The sequence below is a fragment of the Aquila chrysaetos genome, chromosome 18 (genome assembly GCF_900496995.4).
Source record: "Aquila chrysaetos chrysaetos chromosome 18, bAquChr1.4, whole genome shotgun sequence".
NCBI lineage: Eukaryota > Metazoa > Chordata > Aves > Accipitriformes > Accipitridae > Aquila > Aquila chrysaetos.
This window is the reverse complement of record NC_044021.1, coordinates 19,969,442-19,992,621: the sequence shown is the minus strand read 5'-3', so window position 1 is coordinate 19,992,621 and position 23,180 is coordinate 19,969,442. Positions and strand designations below refer to the sequence as shown.

Genomic DNA, 23,180 nt, shown 5'->3' with positions numbered 1-23,180 from the left:
TCCTTTTTCATCAACACATAAAACTGTGCGTCTTCTGTACATAGCTCCCCAGGCTATGCCATTCTCACTCATTCACAGACATGTTCAGGCTGCCCGCCCAGTATCTACGTTCAGTTAGTAACTATACCTCTCATCCCAGGAGAGACACCAGTAGCACAGAGAAAGCTGCAAAAACCATGAGTGAAATTCTGGGTAGAGGTGGAGTTTTTCAAACAGTGACGGTAAGCTTCAGAAGGAAGACCTAAGTGCACAGAACTCCAAAAATACGGCCCCTTTTCATGTCAGCAGTGCACATAAAGGGTTAATAAACCACTACTGCTTATATTATTTATTAACCTCATCCCTCCCTTATTTATCAATTTCCTTCTTAAGTCCTGGCATCTCTTCTCCATTTCCCTCACAATTTTGGGTCCTTTTCCTCCCGAGATTATCATCTGCTAGAAGTTCCTCCTCCCCTCCGCTGCCCACATCTCAATCTTTGCCCTGGTTCCCTACAATGCTCAGCTTCTGGCTGGGCTCCATGCTCACTCAAACTTATTGCTCTCCTGCTCTTCCAAGCTTGCGAAGCAGGTTTCCACTCAGCTGCCCTCACCTGCCAGGGCAAGGAGCAGTGCATGGAAGCTGGAAAGAAGAGCTCATGAGCAGCAGCCACCAGTACAGCAGGGCTTTGTCACTAGAAACCCAAGGTGGAAATGCATGCCATGCGTCTTATTTAGTTGAAAGCCGAAATGTTTCTGTCTAGGATGTCTGTTTGTATCTCAAGTCACAAAGAAGCCATTAGTACCAATAATGTGTCATTACGGGGGCGTCAGCAGAGACTCTGCAGCTAAGGTTAATTTGAGATGCATAATTTAAAGCAGAACTAAAATCCCTCCATTTCACACTTTAATGACTGAATTCAAATCATTCTTCAAATTTGACACAGCAGCTCTTAAGGGGACACTTGCACTTTTTCCTTTTTTTTTTTTTTTTTTTGGCCAATTTTAAATAAAATACAAGCTATCTATTGCAGAAGAAAAATGTACAGATCCTCCCTTTACGATCGCTTTAACCTGTTTCCCCCTCACATTTCTTTTCAGCAGCTTCATACAGCTTCATACTTCATATATTCATTCTGACATGTCAGAATATGCCTGACACAGGCCACTTCTGCAATTTAAAAAAAAAACCCACAACAATACTCAACAGTTAAAAATTTCACTCATCGTAACCCCAGGGATTTTGCCAAGAACAGCTGGCAACACTGCCTATCTTAAGCATACCACATCACTTAGGTAACAGTAGTACCCACACAATTCTCTGTCCTTAGTATTTCTACACTCAACATCCTGCTAAAATATGTAAGAGACATAATCTTTGTTTTTCACACAGAAAACAGAGGCAAAGACAGAAAGATGCTGTGGTTCAACAAGTGCTTCAAGCTGGCCCAATTCTCCCAAACCCACTGATAATTTGTTTTGTCAGGCAACTTCCCTGAGCACAGCTGATAAAACACAAAAAATAATTAAGGAAAAACTCATCACAACATGACGAAGCAGCATGATAGGGAGATCTCCATACTGCTGAAGCGGAGATGCAACACCTCTTTAACAAACACCTCCTGCCTTTTACTGTGGATGCTTCAATAAAGCTCACTTAATGTTACCAAAATTCATAGAAACATACAACGATTTTTGTTGTCTGACACAACTCGATTTTGTTCTGAATTTTCAAGAAATCACAGTTCAAGCACACAGACATTCTTTGGAGAACTGCCCTCCACGCTAAAAATGGCAATGGAATTGCACAAGGGGAGGGAGGAAAGAAAAAAAAAAAAAAGAAAATTCCAAGAAAACTTTGACTCATCCATTGTTATTCATCAGGTTTTTGGAGCAGAGAATGGAATGCCGTCAAGCTAAAATTGACAGCGCTATTTTCTGATCTCTAAGTGATGTCAATCCTTCACAAAGCCACAAATGCTGAGAAAATTTTTCTCTGCAAAATTCTACGAATGACTCTTAAATTTTGTTAGTTTGGGGGGAAAAAAAACCCCAGAGCTAAAAGAGGCACTTGAAATTAAACTCCTACGTAGGTGTGCTTTTGAATACTGAGAGTATTAGGCTTCACAGCTTCGTGCTATCTATGACTCAAGGCTTGCTGCCACAGGTGTCAAGAGACCTGGGACCTATCTGGAGCTCTGTAGAAACCTGCTGCTTTGTGGTTTGGGATTTTTTTACTATATAGTAAAAAATACACTCTCAAAGACAAAAAGCAGGCTTTTGCACTCAGTATAGACGTGAATCTTTTTAGTCAACAGATTTTACTGTCCAGTTAACTTTCACCTAGCAAAGCAGATTTTTCTGCTGTTTAATTCTTAAGGTTTTCAGAACAACATGACGTCAACTAAATCTAACAGTCAAAATGGCTTCAATAAAATTCTGAGAATAACATATCTACACTGGCACGCCAACACACTATTTTTAATTGTAGCTCATTAAAGATGTAATAGAAGAATTCACTTCCAGCACTGTTCTGTCAATGCAGTGAGATAATCATGCTGCTATATCATACATAAAGCAATGTTTATGCGTAGTGGTTTAGGTAATGTAATGGAAAGGCAGAAAGCAGTGATTCACTCCTTGTTCTATCTGTTGCTGCAACATGGCTTTTGCCTATCACAGAGCCCAAGCAGGCACATGGAGTGATTGGTTGATTGGTTTCAAATGTTAGTAAAACAGAGACCTGGAAAATGAAAAAAGGCAAGTCAGTTGAAATGCTGAACAAAAAAAAAAAAATCTGGATTGCAGATGAGAAGTACTTTACACAGCAGCGTACAAATGCAGGCCTCTGAGGTAATTTAAACCAAATGCAGACTGAAACTGAAGTAGTTTGGTGAGTCAGCACAGTAAAAGGACACTAAATTACATGCGAGAAAAGTGCAATCCTTTTTGTATAACACACTGTATTTTATTCCAAATTTACCAGAAAACAAATTAATTGTCTCCTTTGTGTTATGCCTCCTTCGTTTCCTTTTGGACACAACCTCTACCTTCCAGAAACAAACTGCATGCAGGCTGACTAGCTGTGAACTCTAATGTCTAGGACTTTAATTTCCCTTTCACAAAAATTTCATCTCCAGACCATGACAACGTTAATAAACAATCATTGGCATGAACGCTACTGACCATCTTCCAAGTTATGATTACTTTCCTGTGGAAATAAAATAAAAAAAAATTTAATGGTTAAAACCAAAACTGCAGAGAATCATTACAGGCTCCGACAATGGTAAGTGCCTCCCAGACTCTGCCATCACAGAGGTTTCAGCCACCTACGGCTTGGTGTAGAGCAGGACTTCAGCACTAAATATGCTTACCATCAGTCAAAGAAAGGCTTAGCCTCATATCTGCCTCAAACATTTTTAAAACCATAGCTGTTTTTAAACTCACAAAGCAATTTTCATCTTCATTTTCATCTCATTCTTGCCTCATACTTTCACAAGAACGTAATTCTGTGAAAGCCACAACAATTGCTTGTTCAACGTAGACTGCCACTCTCTGAAGTACTTTCTGAGATAGATTTGTACGGACAGACGTGGGTAGAAATGAATAATCCAAAAATATCCACAATACATAATGAGCAGAGTCTAGAAAAAAAAAATACCACGTACTGCAAATGCAGCCCAAATTGGAACGAATGCCTACAGTAGCAACAGCACAGGAAGAGCAAAATGTTATTGTACATTACTGGCATGCAGCCCGTAATTACAAAAAATACTGCAGTATTCCACAGTAACAGCATAAAATATTATCATTTCAAACAAAGCAGCTGCAGCAGCCTGCCCACAGCAACCACGTCGCAGAGAGCCAGGGGATGAGAGGGCGGCCAGCTGCCGAAGGACTCCCTGTCGCAGAGGGCGAGGAGGCCCCGCAGGGTCGGAGAGCCCTCGGGATGGCTTCTTCTCGCACCCACAGCTCCACTCCATCAGGGCACGAAGGACTGCTGCTCGGCAGCAAAGGGCTCCCACACGGGCTCCAGCTGCCGAGCCCTCTAGCAGAGGGGAAGCACACTGCTTGCTCTGCGTTCGGACCCTTGCTGCAGTGTGCCTTCGGCCAAATTTGCATTTTCACGGTGTCTCAGATAAAGTAAAATCTTCCCCACTCCAGCTCCTCTGTGCTATCCCCTGTGTTACCCAGTCCCGTCTGACCCTCTGCCAACAGGTATTAACAGCAGGCTAGCAAGAGGCTCCCAAGCATTGGTTGACATACGCTGCCGTTATGATGGCTATCACTCGCCTCCCTTAGATGGCGAGCAGTTGCTCCGCTACGTATCAGCAAAACAGGAGACGACATGCACGTGAGTTTATTAGTGATATTCTTCTCAACGGCTCTACCCAAAGACCACCAGCACAGAGCACAGTCTCACCAGGGCAAACAGAAAACCCCAAAAAGTTACAATTACGTACAATTACGTCTGTCTGCTCACTGGCATGCACTGCACACAAATCAGGAGTCCTAGCTCATCATTTGTAGAAATAACATCTATCACATTTGGTTTCTATATGGATCATAAAAAAAGACCAGCTAAGGAGCCATATGTTTTCTCCAAACTTCATGCATTTGCAGAACTAGCAACCAGAGGAAAAGAAATGCAGAACCCTGAACAGCAAGGTCAGTGGAGAAGGAAACGCTGTTCAAATGGAAGATACAACTCTGAAATTAAGTTTGAAATACACAAACACTGTTTGGGCAGTATCTTTTAGAGATGTTCAAATCATCATGAAAACTGGTTTTCATACTGCCAACCAGAAAGATGATGTTTTTAGGAGGGAACAAATTAAGCGCCATACCTAAATACTTCCCAGTTCACCAGCACTTCTATTCTTTCCCATACCAGCTTTTCTCTGCCAAACACAAAGGGCACTGTAGCATATATATGCAATAAACTGCAGTAATATATGCAGTAGATTGAAATACTGCATTTTTGTATCCTCATAAGCCATTCATTGGCTTATGGATTCAAAGCCCCATAGGGAATGCTGCAAATCCACGTTAAAGTCTCTCTGGATTTGACTCTCTGACGTATGTAACAGATGTGTAAAGTAACACATAACCAGATGCCTCTCAAGTAAATGCACAGCTAGAGACTGAAAAGTCCTAAAAATGTTGTGTCCAAGGGCAAAGGATAAGGGAGAGAATAGAGTCCCATATCTAGCAAGGAAAGAAAAGTTTAGGCTTTATGAATTTCTTGTCTACGATGCCATCATTTTTCATGTCTAATTCAGCTACAGTATCACAAGAGAGGGCTTTTTCGGAGGTGGGGAGTCCAGCCACTGTGGCCTGGTTTGCTCCATGCCAGGCTGATCAACTGTTTCTTGGTGTCTGTGAAACTTCAAGGTCCTACCTCCAAAGCCTCCACCATGACTCCAAAGACCTTCATCCAGAAGGGAGGTCTAACTCCTCAGAAGAAAAACCCCTCTGGAAAAAGAGCATATGGCTGTATAACAGTAATCACCACAGAAGTCCCTCTCCACTCCCTAAGTTGGTGTATCCTGGCCACAGTGGCTTGGAGAAAATAGGTGGTGTGCTTTCACAATAACCTTCTAAGGCAGAGGAGAATGGTGGGTGAGAAAAAGGCAAGAACTTGTTTAAAAGCCTTAATTTAAAACTTCTGGCTACTCCCATTTTATGGAGTAAGTTAAAACCACTCTCTGCTAGAAACTGTGTGAACCACTGACTTCAGATCTGGATCCTGCCTTTTGCAAAGCTGCTGGTGGGCTTGGATCCAAGGCTTTGGTTCAAGCTCTTATCTACTCCATACTAAAATGACTTATACCATACGTCCTTTATAATAAATAGCCTCACAGTGAGGAAGCACAGTATTGGCATGGTTCATATTTACATCACTTTTTGAAAGCCAATGCACATGGTTTAAGGAAAGTGTTGGGAATATTACAGCTTTCAAATATTTTGCCTTATGTGGTTTACAGCCAGCATAGTCAATGGCTGCGTAAGCTTCACCCATTTTCACGTGACGTGCTAAGCGGTGCGAGTCCCAGGTAATGCCCACCACGACTGAGCAGAATGGCCATGTCGGCAGCGGCACAGGCATGGCCACATCCCACCACAACGGTGCCCCGGGCTGTGCCACTGCACTCTCCCGGCTTCCCGCAGTGAAGGTTTCCATTCTCTGTCCTCACCACCTCCTCTTTACAAAGGCTCACACACACTTACAGAAACAAATGAACAATTCCATTATGTGCCTGGCAGCCCATGCACTTTCTTTCTGATTCACAATAGAGGCGCCCCATTGAAAAGATCCATATACAGGGGAAAAAAATTAAAAAATCTAAGCAAGTATCCAGCAAGCACACATACTATCAAAGCCTCATTTCCACTTAACACAAGTTGCTTTGGGAACTAATGCAGCTGACTTGAGGAGAAAACACAAACAAACAAACAACTTCTTTTTCCATTAGCTAGAGACGGGGGGGGGGGAATAGAACTGGTGCCATCTTTGTTGAAGAGCTCCACGAAACTAATGGTTTAGGAGAGCTGAGGAGCATGGACAGGGGACAATTTGTGACTGATCACTGCCATCTGAACATGGCATGCTGACAGCTGAAAGAAGAGCAGAGAAAGGCAAAACAAAACAGGCATGTGTTTAATCTGGGCAGGCTCAGTCCCCTGTATTCACTCCCAGTGAAAAATACAAGGCAGGAGAAAGTCGGTCCCCTCCGCCTGCTCAGCTCAGCGCCCACGTAACTCCCTGGCACGCACCACAGGACTTTCTCTGGGCACACAAAAGGGGGCATTATTTCTTCACGTGCTGAAAAAATAATCAAGAAAGGGCAGGAGTAGCGGTACAATTTAATAGATCTTAAAATGCTTATTTCGCCACCAAAGAACTTCCCTTTCTTTAATACTCTGCCAATGAGCTCCTGCACTCTCCAATACAAAGAAAACTAAAAAAGGTTATACGATTTTGTGACTGCAACAGAGAGCTGATCAAATGATTATAAAGGCCACACAGATGATACGAAGATACCTCCCCCTGAACTTTAATGTGCTCTTCCTCAGAGAGCAACAAGAAGGCAGTTGTGAAAGGAAAATCATGCACATTATCCTGGTCTGACATCAGTGAAAAAAACAGACAGGAATAAAAGTATTTTGATTTATGCTCTGCAGAGCTGAGGAGGAATGCCTGCCACCAGGAGAGTGGGACACAGAGAAAGCAAAGGTGGGCTGAGAGCAATCACACGTGTGTCACTGCGGTGCATTTCTCCCTCTCTCACCAGTTTGGCCAGGACTGTCACCCTAGGCCTGAAACAGGGCTTGCTCCAGAAAGCAAGGCATTTCCCCATCTGAGCCACAGGGATGGGGGGAGAGAGGGGAGGGTAAGAACCGGAGCCCCTAAAGGTCGTACAGCAGCGGTTTCAAACAGATTTGCATTAATACCTCATTTCACAACTACAAAAATCACCTCAGACTCCTACTGAAAGAGTCTTGTATTCCTCTTTGGGGTCATAGTCCCTAGTGCAAGACCTGCATGTAAAAAGGAGTTGGCTACACTGATTTGCAAAAGTTTTGAACTTTTTGGATAAATCAGTAAAAATGCCTATGGGACTATTACAATTTCCCAAGCAATGGCTCTTGTCCACTGACCAGAAAGGAAATATTTAGCTCCCTGCAGCGAGCCTGTTGATTTCAAAAGAAACTTAATAGCTCTATTCCTACAAAGCAAATACAGAGCAAGCACAAGGGCCGGCTATGCTCTGCTCTCTTCTGAAACCTGGTAAGGAACAAATGTCTGCAAATGCCACCAGCCACAGGGTTTTGATATTCTGCACATTCATGGGATTATATCCCCTGCTTCTTCCATGTTATGTGGGTCTTTTTGATTCTGCAGGTTTCTTACAGTAATTTTGTCTCCTTCAGCACACTTGCGGGGCAGAACAGAGTAAATAACTTGTAACATTTTCTCTTTACTAGACAAAAAAGAGTCAGAGGTCATTCTTTTCTGATGAGAAATGAAAACAAAAAAATGAAGACTAGAGGGAAAAGGTGAGCTTTTCCCTGCGACTCACAATTGCCTTTATTAAAAAAAATTATTAACTCAGGACAACACAATTCGGCCTCAGTCAGGGAACTCTTAGTTCAGCTGCTATTCAAATATCCAAGTGCAATTTGCAACTCTAGTTATGAAAGGGGACATTATTTTCTTAATACATTTAACTCTACTTGTTCAAAGACACACTGATGAAGCAATTAAGGCAGACGTATTATTAAAGCTGGTGTAGAATCTACAGGCTCTGCTAAGAAGCTTGGTATTTCAACAAGGTGTTTAAACATAAAAATGAGAACTATGTATTTAATACAAAAATATCACTTAAGAACGTTGTAAAATCAGATTACTCATGACATTATCACCAACAGTAAAAGAATTGTATATGCATTTTTCTGGCAGTGCGTTGTACGTTCTTCAATAGCTTTCTTCTGCAGAGTTCCCATACGATATAGATCCCAAACTTAGAAATATTTAGGCACATGCCTAAGTTTCAGGGAGAATAGCCTCATTGATTTAAACAGGGTTTAACCCTTATATATGTTAACATGATTGCCTGTTTGTAGGATTGGAACTCATGGGGCCCATTTTCAAAAAGATAAGTGCATTACATATTTTACTGCTGTTTCTGGGTTTGCCATTAAAGTTCTCTCCCTCCCTCTCCCATCTGCTTTTATTGCCTTCGACAGAAATATCACGACACTCTGAGGTAAATAATGATTAATTTAATTACAAACTAACTGTAACTTATGACAAGACCCTCAAATCACTTACCTCAAATGAGTGTTTCAAGATGCAATTGTAAATCTCCTTTTTTCCCCTCTCTCACAGGAGATGTTGCAGCCTTTTTTTTCTGATGTTTTGCATTAAAACTCTTTCCCTGTGCTCCAGGATCTTAAACAAAAACAAAACAAGAAACACTCAGAATGAAAATGTCATTTCAAGCAATTGGTGGGTGGCTCAGGGGAAATCCCTGACCTTTCTCCAATGTATATTTCATTATCTAAAGCAAGTGTGATAACTCCCCCCCAGCAGAAGCAGCATGAACGCTCTTCTGTGGGCTGTACTTTAAAAAAAGAAAACAACAAAAAACCCCACACCAAAAAACCGCTATTTTAAACCACTCAAAAACATGTTATTTTTAAAATCTGCAAGACAGTACGCTACAAAGTATTCATTTAAAGCACAATCCAGTATATACCAGACTCCACAGATTTATGAAGGTGAAAAGGGAAGAAAGCCCAGAGATACAAAACAGAAGAAAAATCATTGTGTAAGCTATCAAACTGTTACACAGGAGAGCAGTCATCGGTTTTATTATTATCACTACCACTGTTATTACCACTAATAATATGTATATGGCCAACTCCCTAAATCTTCACTGAGTTACTGTAGTATTTCTGTAGTAGCGGTGTGGGGGAAGTAGTAGCCGTGCTGGAGAAGCAACGCAGCATGAGCACTACAAAAGCCAGCCCGGCTGACGAGAGAGGAAGGAAGGGAGGAGGAGCAACGAAGCAAATGAGTAAGAGAAACTGGCAGGTCTCTAATACAATCAATGCTGACATTCTCCACCATCACCAAAAAAGGTCTGAAAGGTTTTGAATTTTCAGCAAATGCTGCTACCAGAACACTTTCTCACCGCCCCCCATTTCACCCTCCTCCGTCTCCCGTACCTGCAGCAAGGCAGGCCAGGAGCCGGCTGGGTATGTAAGCCTCCAAACCAGGCTCTGTCAGCAGGAAAATCCCCTGACTACAAGAAGCAAATGCTGCCAGCCAGTGCAGAGTTCACTTTCCCTCTGAGAGCACCGTCTTGCATTTGCATGGCCCCTCTGGATTACAGGCATCCCAGTTATTTCTCTACAAACAATTTTTAGGACCAACAACCATATTCATTCTTGCACTCTAAAAAGCCTGAAAGACAAACCGTTCCCAGGGCTACACCTGTGACTATGCCCATTGAAGCCAACAAACTTTCACAACACAGCAAAGAGCAGGATTTGACCTTGCATGCATGTAAGCCAGACCACTTCGGTTTTCTTCCTCAGCTAGGACAGACAGACAGCTCTGAATAATATTTTCCATTGCTTTTAATTAAGAAACGGAGACATTATCCACAGCCTTCTGTGGCTGTACGTACTTCAGAAAATACAACTTTTCCAAAAGCGGTCAGAAATTCAAAAAGTACAGCATTCTACATCGCAGTTTTTTCCCACACACACCCCCAGAGAAAACAACCCAAAATTCAGAGCAAAGACCACCAATACACAAATAAGTGGGAAAGTGGGCTTCCCTTGACATCTGCACAGAGGCTGCACCTACATGATCACGCCCCGAAGCTGCTTAGAATACAAACAAATCCAAAATACTCCATTTAAATCACCCTGCCCCACCACTCCACCGTGCTTGTTCTTGCTCATGTGGTGCTGCTGCTTGCTTCAAGGAGCCTGCTCTCACTCAACGTGAGTAAAGGTTGCAACAGCCAAGCCTACAGACTCGCAGGGAGAGGATAAAGCCCTCTAAAGCTGTGACACAAATCCAGAGAAGGCTGGAAGTTCAAAGTGAAATGAGGACACTCTGTCCATGACTCATGCCACCTAGAAACCATTCTTAATTTAAGAAAAAGCGTTAAAGGGATTATTTTACGGACTGTCACCCCACTGCATCAACTAGGTTCTGCCTCTCATTTTTTTCCCTGACTCAAATACAAGGTGGCCGGGGATTATATTTTAAGATCAAAATCAGCATAAAAACCTCCTGTTCTCACGTACATACTCACATTTTTAATGCTCTGTTTAAAGAGACAAATAATGTTGTTTGAGGGACAGACTCCCAGCTATCCTCCAGGCTTTTTGCATGACCTATAGGCAAATGCTACATGACACTTCCTGAAAGGCTGAAATAGTTTCTGAATGACACTTGAGCTTTTACAGTGCAACTAAAGTATGAGAGTTTGGCTCCTAATTCACACTGTCACTTAACCCCAATTTTCCTGTGCCTCAGTTTCCCCTTCCTCCACAGCAACGATAACAGTATTCCCCCATCTCAGAAGGCTGATGCGAGGAACACAACACCCATGCTGATTTCATGGATAATCTGGTAACATGGACAAAGTTAAAGATCTCTTAACTGATGTGAGGCTGAAACTTCATGTCCACAGAAAAAGACCCTGTAAACCAAAATGAGGAGTGAGTCATCAGCCTGTCCCTGTGAAACTGTTTTGCTGGATAGTCATTTCACTAGTACGACTCTCTTCTCCTGGGTGCTCCCAGCAAGCGTGGGGGAGACTGAATGGATTCACTGTAGTCACACAACAGCTTCACAGCTGCTGAAAAAAGGCCTATTGTAGCCCTGCATTTTACTATCTCGAGTAGCATACATTAATTTGCTGTACAGCTTCCATTACCCATCTGATCCTTACAGAAACAGGAGCAGCAAATCAGGGTTTGTCAAATGAAAAGAGATTTAACTGTGATGGAGGAAATTGTCTGGTTTTCTTCAAAACAAAACAACAACAAAAAACCACTAAAAATTCAGTGTAACAAAAATACTTCAAACTCTTTCTGCCCTCCCCCCCATCCCCCATCATGATACCATGTACCAAATTTCATGATCAGAAAAGAGCAGCAGGCCTGCCATACGCACATATGCTCTTCCTGCAGTCACTGTCCACTCATGGCTTGCACCTCTGTGCATTTATATTTGCTCAGTAACCTGAATGGTATCAAAACCAACTGTGAACTCTTAATACAGAACTATTCAGTCGCACGTACAAAGCCTCGCTCAACAGTCAGATAATGCTGGACTTTGCAAAAAAACATGTGATTAGATTTGACAGCCCCTTTCTAAATGTCTTGATTTTTCTCCATAATGTCTGTTGAGTCAGGGAGGAAGGACAGTCCTGAATTAGGCATGTTCCTCCCAGCATTCAACTACTCCACTCTCCCCCTTCTGGAGAAATGAATGCAGCTTCAAACAAATTAAAGGAGTATTCTGTCAGCTCTTTCATTCTTCCCGGTGCAATAAATGAGGCGGTGTTTGGCTTCTCTAGCCCCCAGCAGAGCCAAATGAAGGCACACTCTGAAGTACAAATCCCCCTTGCTACTCCCATACACACAGCGTTAACCCTGCGGAGAAGCCCCATTCAGCCAGGGTTCCCTGAAAACAGCAGCATATCACACCTGTGGCACGCTGTACTGCTAACGCCCAAGAATTAAATGATGGTCAATCAGCACACATCTCCCCAGACCATGGTACTTCCCTCAAAAGCTATGAGACTGCACAAAAATCACGGGGTCTTTCTCTCTGCCTTCTGGCTTCAGAGCTGCCAGAATGCAAGAAGTCCTGCGCCGGTCTGCTCTCAGAAGGCTGAAATACTTTGCTTTTCATCAAAGGCCAAGACAGACAATACCCCTTGCTTTGGCAGCCTGGGACCTTAAGAAAATCTCAAATATCACGAGCGTAGCAGCCTGATAAAATGCCACCAGTGGGACCCCTCTTTTCCCTCAGCCTTCCTTCATTTCACAGTGGTGCCTCTCTCAAAAGGCTGATGGAGCTGAACGGACTGAGCTGATTTTCCATTCTAGTCAACTTGTGCATTTGCTATGTTAGCATGACTTGACTCTGATCAAAACCAATGAAAAACCACAGCAGTGGAAACAAAGAATCAAGTAAAGAAATGAAACCCCTGACAAACTACAGAGAAAGACTTGGCTCGTATTTCTGGATTTGGGCAGGCTTGTCCACCACAGACAGGGCTGCCAGCCTCCCTCGTCATCCCCAGGGCAAGCGGTTCTGGGGCGGGCTGGGACAAAACCACTGTCATACTATCACGCGTGACAGGACAGAGCCAAGGCCAGATCAGACCAAAGTGGATTGCTAAAATACTACCTCATTTTGGGACTAGCTACGAAAGATGGAGAAATGGCAGCACCGGGCTCTCTGCGCACCTCCTCCTATCACAGGGGTGGGAACCCTTCTCCCCGAATCTCACAGGAACGGGCCTGCCGCCCTCCCTTGCCTCTGCCTAGGATCTAGCAGGGTCGGGCACATGTTCCCACTTGGTATGTACTCTTTTTCTTGCCTTCTGCTCCTAAGCACAAACACCATGAACCCCCCTCTTTTCTCAACAGCCCAGAGTGACTTTACCGCGTGGTTTCTGAGCGAGGACTACCGGCCCACACTGACTGCCCACATGCCTTGATGCAGCCTGTTTATCGTTAAAAGGTGACGCAGAGCCTCGCTCTCCCACTTACCCAGAGGGGTGTTAGGTCTTCGCAAGTCGTAATCACCCCAGCCTCAACAGGCGCCGACCTCAGGCTCTCCCTGGCACCCTCTTAAGCGCCTCCTTACCCCCACGTCCGAGCACAGCACGAAGGCCTGGGAGACACGGACTGCACCCCAAGTCAGCGGCCTCGTCCCGTGGCAGGTGACCCTGGCATACGACTGCCTGCGCTCACCCAGGCACAACCCGCCTTGGCTCCCGGCTTCTAGAAACCAAGAGTGCCAATACCGTCCACCCACCCTCTCACTGGCCAAGCTGGTCCGGACGGTAACGTCCTTCTGTAAAACTTCAGCGTGTTCCGCATGAAAAGCAGGAGGTGAGTGTGTCTCTCTGCTAAAGGGCACATATAGTTTAGAAAGAGATGTTGAGAAAATGAAGTGTGGCATGGTTTGCAATGTCCAGATACACTCTGGGTTCTTCAAATGAAGGGGTCTAGAAAAAAGAAGAAATTTCATGTTCTTCAGGACAGATGAGTCTGGTATTTTTTTCCTATTACCTTCTGCTTTATTTACTTAGCTCACCTACCTTCTAGCTATATGAGATTGGATTTTGAGATGTAGTTGTTTGCTGCTATATAGAAAGACTGAACAAACAATATTTCTTATACATTTACCTATCTCCAGTGCCACAGAGTACAGGACACTTCAGCAGAAACCTGTGGTGACCTTTGTTGCAGGAAACTTTGGAGGCCTAACCATAAGCCTTTTTTAGAACAGAAATTTGACTAAGCCATAACCAGCTCGGCACCACTGTAGTTTGGTCTTACTTTTTGAGATCAGCAGAACTATGTCAGCAGCCTGGGCAGCAACTATAATCTTCCAGGCAGAGGTAGAAATGCTGTCCTCTGCCTGGATTCAGTGAGTTGGCTGGCTACAAAAGCCAACCAGCTTTTGAATCTACTCTTTCAATCAAGAAGAGACAGGACACTGAGAAAGACAAAGCTTTTGTGTAAGTCTACTTCTCCAGACTTTTTAAAAAAAAACCATCGTACTACTGCTTCTGTCGTCTCTGCTTCCTTTTCCTCAGCACAAATCACAACATGAGCATTTCAGCAAATACCAGGTTTGGTAGTAGGTTCTATGGGCTGCCAACTGTCAGATCCAGAAAGCAGGACTGTCACATCTGCCAGACTGGCTCTCACACCTACTCTCTAAGGTAACATCATATATTTTTCCAAGTCATGCTAGCAATAATATGACATTACATCTCACTATACCATATGTTCCTTCTCTGTCTTCAGGACACACACCAAAAAAGAGCCTACACACCTTTAAATAAAGGATGCCCAGCCAGTGTCTTGTGATGACCAACAGCCTCAGTTCCACGCAGTATCTGACCACCCTCTTAAATTTAAGGGCGTGAGCACCGTCTCCAGCGGTGCATGCTCATGTCAGCAAGTCAAGCACAACTGCTAGACATGGGTCATTACTGGTTAAACATCTAATGTGCACTTGGCATTGTATAAGCTCCTTAAAGAAGATACGATCCTTCTTTCGGTAGAAGATTCCTCCTTTCTAACTTCTCAAAACAGCCTTCCTTCTCTGAGGCCTACTCACACCAACCTTCCCCTTTCAGTACTAACTATGAAGAAAAGGGAAGAAAGAACATTAAGAAAGAAAAATTATGAAATGTGTTTTAGTAACTGGTACAACTACAAGATCAGATCACTGAAATACACCTGCCTTTCCATCCCTTCATCCCACAAGGTCCCTATAGGGCACAGCTACCTTACTCCTGTTGTTCAGATCAGGCATGTAGCTTTTGAAGCAAGTCTCCAGATAATCCATCCTGCCTGGGCTTTTGGTTGCACCGTGGGGTGGTCCTGGAGCATGTGAACTGAAACCCTCTTGGGAGGAACTAAATTAAAAGCATCATGTTCTCCAGAATGGGCAGTTAGTGGCACCAGACTGCTCAGAAGTAAAAGCAACCCTGATATATGCCTGGTGTGAACGTCAGGATCCCAGCACCAAGTTTTTGACTATACAGATACTCTCCAGTTGAACCACACTACTTGCTGATGTAGGCATAATCATAAAAACCAAATATTCTGCTGTCATTCATCTTTATACCACCAAATAAGAAGATGGTATTATTATATTCTACTGTAATATTGCAACAGTGTAATAGTGACAGCAGCAAGAGCATCTTGAAACAAACAATGCAGAGAAGAGAGAATAGATCAAAGTAGTTTCAGCTACAATAACTAACCTAATTTCTGTAGTTTTACAATGGTTTCTTCTACTCTTTAAAATACTTTCTCTTCATCGTGCACCAAAATAGTAAAGAATGATTATCGAAGGGAAAAAGTAAAACAAACTGGATAAGAAGACAGAAAACAGTACTACCTTACCCCCAACTCAACCCCATGAAAAATAATAAACTTTAGGCATTAGTTGTAAAAACAGCCAGCAGAAAATTTTAGGCAGTAGTGCTTTTACAAGGTGACTATGTTGTCATCTGAGCATACGTCAAATATGCTCTGGTATTTTTTCTCATGGTGGATCTTATGTTCTCTTTCTAAATGCCATTAAAAAGACCCCCAAATTCTTGAAACTTCTCATAACTAATTCAAGTAATAAGACAGTCATCATACTTTTTTCAGTGCATGAAAGGCTAAGAATCCTGTGACATGACATCTAACTTTTTCAGTTACCTTTTGCTACCTATTAAGAAGCACCTGCTGAGCCTATGGAGGTTTGCAGGCCGCATGGAGGCCTGCAGGCCACTGGCTAGAAGCCACCTGTCTACACAATCCACCACAGCTGTTGAAAACATTATCAGGAAGGGGAAAAGGACCTTTTCCTCATAAGCTGTTTGTCCCTCACAGTTACAGAAGCGTAACACTCAAGAGTTTCACTGGAAGTTGCTAAGAAATACCTTGTGATGGAAACCTCCTTGTGTTCCCGGTGCAGAAAATCAACTAAACCTCGTTGCTCCATCTGTTCAACTTCTGTTAAACAATTCTGGACCTCGTAGCCAATTCATGAGTAAGAGTGACACTGACCGCTGTGCTGAGGACCTGGCTGAGGCCAAATGAAATGCTTTCCTAATACTCGAATACTTCTTGAAAGCTTCTCTGCTCCTTCACGTGCCTTCCACTGGCCCTCCACACAGGAGATGGCTCCGAGCTCACTGTGAGCAGGAAGCCCAAGCGTGGAGGAAGTCTGTGTAAAATCCAGAGTCTCACTTCACCACCACTGTCCATTTTCATGAATGAAAAGGGCAAAGTCAGTAGGGGAAGCTGGGCCCTGTCACAACTGCTACCATGCACTTTGTCCTCTCTCTTCAAAGCATTGTGGATCTGTGTTCGTTTTCTTCAAGGATAATCATTCCTATGTATTAAATCAGCCAGAGACATGGTTTCTAATGTGGTTAATTTTTAAGACGGCACAGCTTTATGCCTAATGCCTCGTCTTGCATTTTCAAGAGCTATCTGAGAAGGTCCGGACCTTTAATAACTGATCTGTGCATTTAAACCGCATTCACTAGTGACTCTACCCACAGGACAGAAAAGGTGAGTGGCTGGGCTCTAACCTCCCAGCTCAGCGGCACAGGCCAGCGCCATGTTACGTCTCCCACATAGCCCTGGTCACATCACTTTGTCTCGGGCTCCATTTGCCTCCTGCAGAACATGGGAAACAAGAGCGAAGATGCTGTTGGTTTAGAGCAGGGGAAAGCTGGAAACCTAAAAATACTACACTTATTAGGAAAGTGTGGGAGAAGTAAAGGGAGTTAGGATATTCTCCCTCCTTAAAAGACCAAGCAGTCCCACAAGCAGTGGAGTCCATGAAGGCTGGTTTCTTGTGGCTTTGCCTCTCACTGTGCAGGCGGTCACCTACTTGCAAGATGCACATTCTGAGCAAAGCTAGCCCTGCGCTGGGAGCACTCACAACGGCTCACACCCCAGTGTGCTCTCACATCTGTGGTAACACGGGCAAGCCTTTGCTTCACGACGGTCACTAATTTCTCTCGCTGTCCTATATCCAACTGCCTGTTTCACAAAACCGCTAGGAGTTCGAGGACTTCATGGTCTCAACCTGTCTGTTCAATTTAGCTGGAGCTGGCCAGTAGATTCCAACATTACTGCAGGGAAACTGAGAGAGAGATAGTGTGCTCCAGAAAGAAAACAAACTAAAATATCTGTCTTGGCCCATGAAAAATGATGTTGAACTGGCAAAAAAAGGCAAACAAATGGATCTGATGTTAAAACTCAGAACTGCAGTGCCAGTTCTGCAAGATTCATTAGGAGGTTTATTTTACTTGTGCTGGTTACTTTACTTAGGCCCAGGGAGGTTTATTTTACTTATGGTGGTTTGAAACACGGCTTTACTTTTACTTACTGTGAATTGCATTCTGCTTATGAATAACATTAGGTATTTTTTTCTGGGAAATTAATTTGTAATCTTTCCTCCATTCCATTTCTTTAACACATCCAGTTTACTATTGTAACTTGTTTGTGATATTACTAAATTGCAACTACAGAAAGTGGGACAACATTTTGTTCCTATGCAAGACAGAAAAAGTGTATCTGTAGACCTAGGTACAGATAACATTCAAATCTGCTTCAGATGACACAGGACAAGTAGGTGTCTGGGGTTTTTGGGGAGAGGTGAGATAGAGAAAGGGTTTTTCCCCTGGAGGATCGAAACAAGATATTTTCCCTTAATGTGATTCATAATATAAGACAGATAATGACAACGTCGAGAACAAAGCTAAGTTTACAGAACATTCACAATGCTGCATATGGCTACATATGTCTTATTAATTTTGGTGAACAGAGTTTGTAAACAGAAAAAACACCCAAACATCTAATTTATTTACGATATTGTACCTCTTTACATACACACGCATGCACTAACATGGGCTGTAGTGCAGTCTAATCTCTCCAGCATTTATTCAGACCGAGGACAAAACTGCTTTCAACCTGCAAATATTTGTCATGACAAAGCTAGCACTCAACAGTCTCATTTTCCAGCACCTACCAGCGTCAATTTTAATATTATACTGTCTTTTCCAACATTCCTCGATCTTACACCTAGAGTTTCTCTTCAGGGTCTACAGCTAGTGACTGCAACACCACATAACTTTCCTATCACTCCCGTCCTGCAGAAAATGAAAGTAACCCTTCAGCCAGTCTCTGCAGGATGACCGAGGTTTGCAAGGAAACCAACTGCACTACTTTCTTTCAAGTGGACAAAATAGACAACATCCTGCTTTCAGTAACTGCTGTATTACTATAAAAAGCCAATGATCATTACTTAATTGCTTTAAAAGAAGTAGAGCAATGTCTAAAAAGTTACAAACACACCTCCTTGTACTAGTCCCCGGACTCATATTTTCTGCTAAAATGCACGTGCCTCAACATATAGGTATATATTTAAATTTAATGTAAACTAGATTAATCAACTTAAGGCTTTAAGCAAAAATTAAGAGATTTTGAAAGTCGGCAAGGACCATTATGCTCCTTTAGGCTTATGCTAATCCATATGATAGGCCATACAATTTCAGCTTAGAATCCCCTCCATAGTGGGAATCATCCTTCCATTGCATATGAGTGAGTAGCATCGAGCTCAAAAATTTGCAGCGTAGCATTTTCAGAAAGACATCCAAACTCTATAGAAAGATTTCGTCCACCCGTGAATGTACTACTTTCCTAGGTCTTTCCACAGTTATTACCGGGATCTTCTCATTATCATTAAAACAAGCTGTTCATCACTGTGAAAGTGAACTGTTGCCCCTGCTCTCTGAAGTTCCAATGAGTGTGCTTTTCATCAAGCATTGACACACATTTGTACTATAGAAAAATGTTTAATTAAAAAAAAAAAGTATTTCACTCTCATTTGAGTATTTTTTCAGAAGCGCTTTCCATGTATCTTAAAAACTTCCTTAAATTAACATTTGCTATTTAAAATTTGTGTCTTTGAAAAGTAACAGCAGCTGATGTGCACACAAAAACATAAGATATTTTAATTTGTTCCACCTTTTTGGAGCATTGAAGATTACTGACATACATGAACAAAGAGACATGAATTCCCTCCACTTCATATCCCATCAACATCATGAGCCACCCACTGGAAGTGGGAAAAGACTTGTAATTTGGGGGTTTTCCTGCATTATAAGGTTTTGCTGCAAACTCTCCAGAATGAGCCAACAAGGCTCTTTCAGGCCCCAAACCATTTATATGCTTAACTTCAGGGGCTTCAGGAAGTGAACAGACTGCTCAGATTTGCAAGTTAGACACCCGCACAGCCAGAACTGTAATCCAAGCCAGGCAGCAGTACCACTATTAACTGTCTGGAGGAGCTGAACATGTCCCCTCTGCTCCTCCAGCTCTCCCTCTCTTTGTATTTCCAGGAGCAAGAAGAAGGATAAATGGGCCTTCTACTATTTGTACTTATCACCTGCTAGTCACAGTAGTCTGAAAGGCAAGCTGACACATTCACTCATTTTTACTGCTTCCAGTATTTACAGTATTATTTCTCTAGGACTGTGAAGTAGCTGCCAATTCTTACTAGAATGTGGCATGCAGAAGCTCATGTATATGAAAAAACATGATCAAACAATATGCAGCTCATTAAAGGAAGTTTACAACTCCATTCCCTGCCCTAATACTTTGTTTTTATCTCCTGAAAGTATTTACCACACCACCTGATTAGGTTGAGCTGCTTATGTATTTTGAAAATATAAATTATGCCATCAGTCATTCATTGTATGACAGTAAACTTGCAATTACACAACTCTGCAAGCTCACGCAGTGCACCAAGGCAGGCACAACCCAGCCCCAAGTGTCAGCACAGCACAAGACTACCCAATCTTTACTGATCTTAAAAGAAAACTGGCAATGAAACAGCTCATGCTCTGAGGAACAAAGCTTGGACCGGCTCTAACCCTGCACCAGAGTAAGCAAAGCCATGTCTCTCCAGTTTACCTCTGCAGGCAAGGCGATAGGGAAGCGCTGGCAGAGGAAGGAGCAGCTGGCACACCTTCCTAGGTGTGTAACAACGCTACCTTAAGACTCATTTCCCAGAGTTGGGCATCTATGACGGTAAGTTATTGGACCCCAATCCTATGTTAAAACCTACTGTCGTTCTTTTTCTTCCATTTCCTCCAGTTTGCTTTTGACCTTACACTCCTCACACGGAGGAGCACTGAGGATTCAGTCCTTCACACATGTGCAGGAGTGTACATCCAGGGTGTCACCCCTGGCTGCCAGGAGCAGGATCCAACTCTCTTGGACTGTGATGCTCAACATAATTTGCCTTACAACCACTGGGAGAGACAGGCAGCTTAAGGACCTTGAGAAATCTACCCTTAAACTTTTACATTTGTCCTCATTTCTACCTCTCCTATCACACTTAAGAGGAAAGCCTCTCCCTACACAAAACTGGCAATAATGCTTGTAGCAAACTAGCAAGCAGAAAAGTAAGAGATTACAGTGTATGTATAATATTCACACTGCTCAGTATTTATTTCCAGTCTCACGTATCTGTTGTAACACAATTAAACAATTCCCCCAATGCTAAACAGCTGGTTTCCTCCCTGTTGGTGTGATACGCTATCTTAATTCACGTGATACTGGATTCGCCCAAGGCTGCAACTCATTCAGAAAGCTAGCACAAATGCCATGTCCTATTTAAGATCCAAATGAGGCTTTAAAACATTAGCCTAAATCTGCACAAGCCTCATGCCTGACTCCTTCAGAGCAGAAAGCATCATCTGAGCAAGCCTTTCTGCCCTCAGAAGTCCCAACCTAACTGGTCAGCATGAGTGGCACGAGACAGGTAACCACAGAGGACTGCTCTTCTGCATCTCCTCATGATGTAGAAGGGAATTGGTGATTGGTCCCGTGCAGATCTGCATGGCGCCAGCGATCTATTTATACAGCTCTAGCAGGCTGAAACTCTGCATAGAAACTGCAGCCATCTCTTGAGCTCTCAAACTGAAGAGGGGTGGATGTCTCTAATTCTGACTCCCATGGTGTTCCCTACAAAAATGACAATCATTTTAATTTTGCGTGGGGGAGAGCTGCTGGTGTGTTTTGTATATCTTTCTCTATACCAGCTTCAAGATTCTTACACCTCAAGGATTATCAGCTTTGTCACTGGGTTTTAGATTCCACATCTGTGGTTTATAATATAGCCACCCAAGTTAAATCCAGGATAACACTTCTCCACTAGGTCCAGTTAGTCAGTAGACACTGCGACTTTCTCTCTTCTTTGTCTTCTTAAACAAATGGCAATAATAAAACAACAAAAAAAAGTAATTTAGAGTCATACTATATCCAACTGTCATTTGTAAGACTTTACTGTATTATTAGTCAGAGCTTCTGATGACAATATAACCCACAAGACTGAAACCTGAGTGGTTTATACATGTCATCAGAGCCTTAGATAAAAATGCCACCTTAGAAAGTGGGAGTATTTAATTTTTTATAATACTTCTGTACTAGTATAAAGCATTCACTTAATTTACATCAGAGATTTGTTTTCTTAAGGTATTTGTGTCTGTTTGATCTTTTACAAATATCTAGTTCTATTCTTCAGATCTAATAGTGCTGAGTACTTTGAAGACGTTTTGCTAGGACTTATTAATTAGAATTCCCACAAACCTTCAGGGTTTGGGTTTTTTGTTTTTCTTCTTTTCTTCTTTTTTCCAAACCAGCGCACAGAGTTGCAAATGCAAAATTGCAATCCCCTGCCTCTAAATACCAAATTGTTTTTATGAAGAGGCATGGGTTAGTTATGTTACTTGGTAACAGCTGCATGGCGTAGTGGCTGGTACTAGGCATCTGTACAAACACATATCCACAGGCTGCAAAACAAAAATGGACAAATTCTCAGTTTCTGCAGAACAGCTAAACCCCACTGAAAACTGGCTGTGAAGGAATGCTGTCACTCAAATTTATCACAGCCATAGTTGTGCAAATTACAACTGGTTATAGAGTATTAGTAATTACATACCAGAACTTGATTACTGACTTTCCTACTGTTGAAAATGCTCATAAAAATGGAATGTTATCAGAGCAAAACACATTAAAAAAAAAGGTCACTGGAATGAAAACTAGAAGAATCAGTTTTATGGCAGTTTTCCATTAGCTCGTACTGCTCCACTGCAGCTTCGATGTATTCATGGATGCATGCATGCACATGTATGCACACACAATTTTGGGAAGCAGAGGACAAGGAAAGAAATAGGTTTTATGAACAACCAAAGAAGTAGAAATTAAAGAACTGATTCAGCAAACCAATTAAGCACATGATTAATTTCAGTTATCTTCAGTGGAGCTTGACTACGGTTAAAGTGCTTTGTTGAATCAGGGTCCTGAAAACACAGTGCTCCTCAACTCGTTTATCTGATCACAGCTTTAGGTGAAATAAAACACTTGAAAGGGACTACAGGTAAAGAAATGCTCAGGCTTAGCAAACTAAAGCCTTGTAGGAATTCTACTAGTTAGGAAAAACCCCATAGTGGCTTCGTAAATTTTCATCACCTCTAGCAGTTTTTGAATAATGCAATGGTCTTTCTGGCAGCTTCATAAAGCTGTAATCCGCACAAGAAGTTCTACAATGTCTCAGCACTTCCTGGGGACTCAGAGCAGTAGGATAGCCTTGCAACACAAGCAGAGATTAATGATTTTCTAATGCACAGTAATAAATAATGTATCCCCCATAGTACATAAATTAAAGCTGTAATTCCATCCCAGTTCTGTGATGACACCAGAAGCCCAAGATGGAATTTCAGCCTCGTTATGACCAGTCACGATACACATTATTCCTAAAATTATGTTCTGAGAGTTGATAATGAACTGAGAAGTTCTGAAGGCATTACCAAAAAGAAGTGACGTGTAATTACAAGCAGA

At 42.5% G+C, this 23,180-nt stretch overlaps 1 protein-coding gene across 11 annotated transcripts in view; it reads right to left on the bottom strand.

The window, feature by feature from the left end:
* Window positions 1-23,180, bottom strand: part of ATXN1 (ataxin 1) — a 255,766-nt gene that overhangs the window by 158,551 nt on the left and 74,035 nt on the right. For all 11 annotated transcript variants that reach the window (XM_041118334.1, XM_041118340.1, XM_041118339.1 and 8 more), the window contains one exon: window positions 8,815-8,934. The gene's annotated coding sequence lies outside the window, so the exon portion shown is untranslated. The remainder of the gene's footprint in view (window positions 1-8,814; window positions 8,935-23,180) is intronic.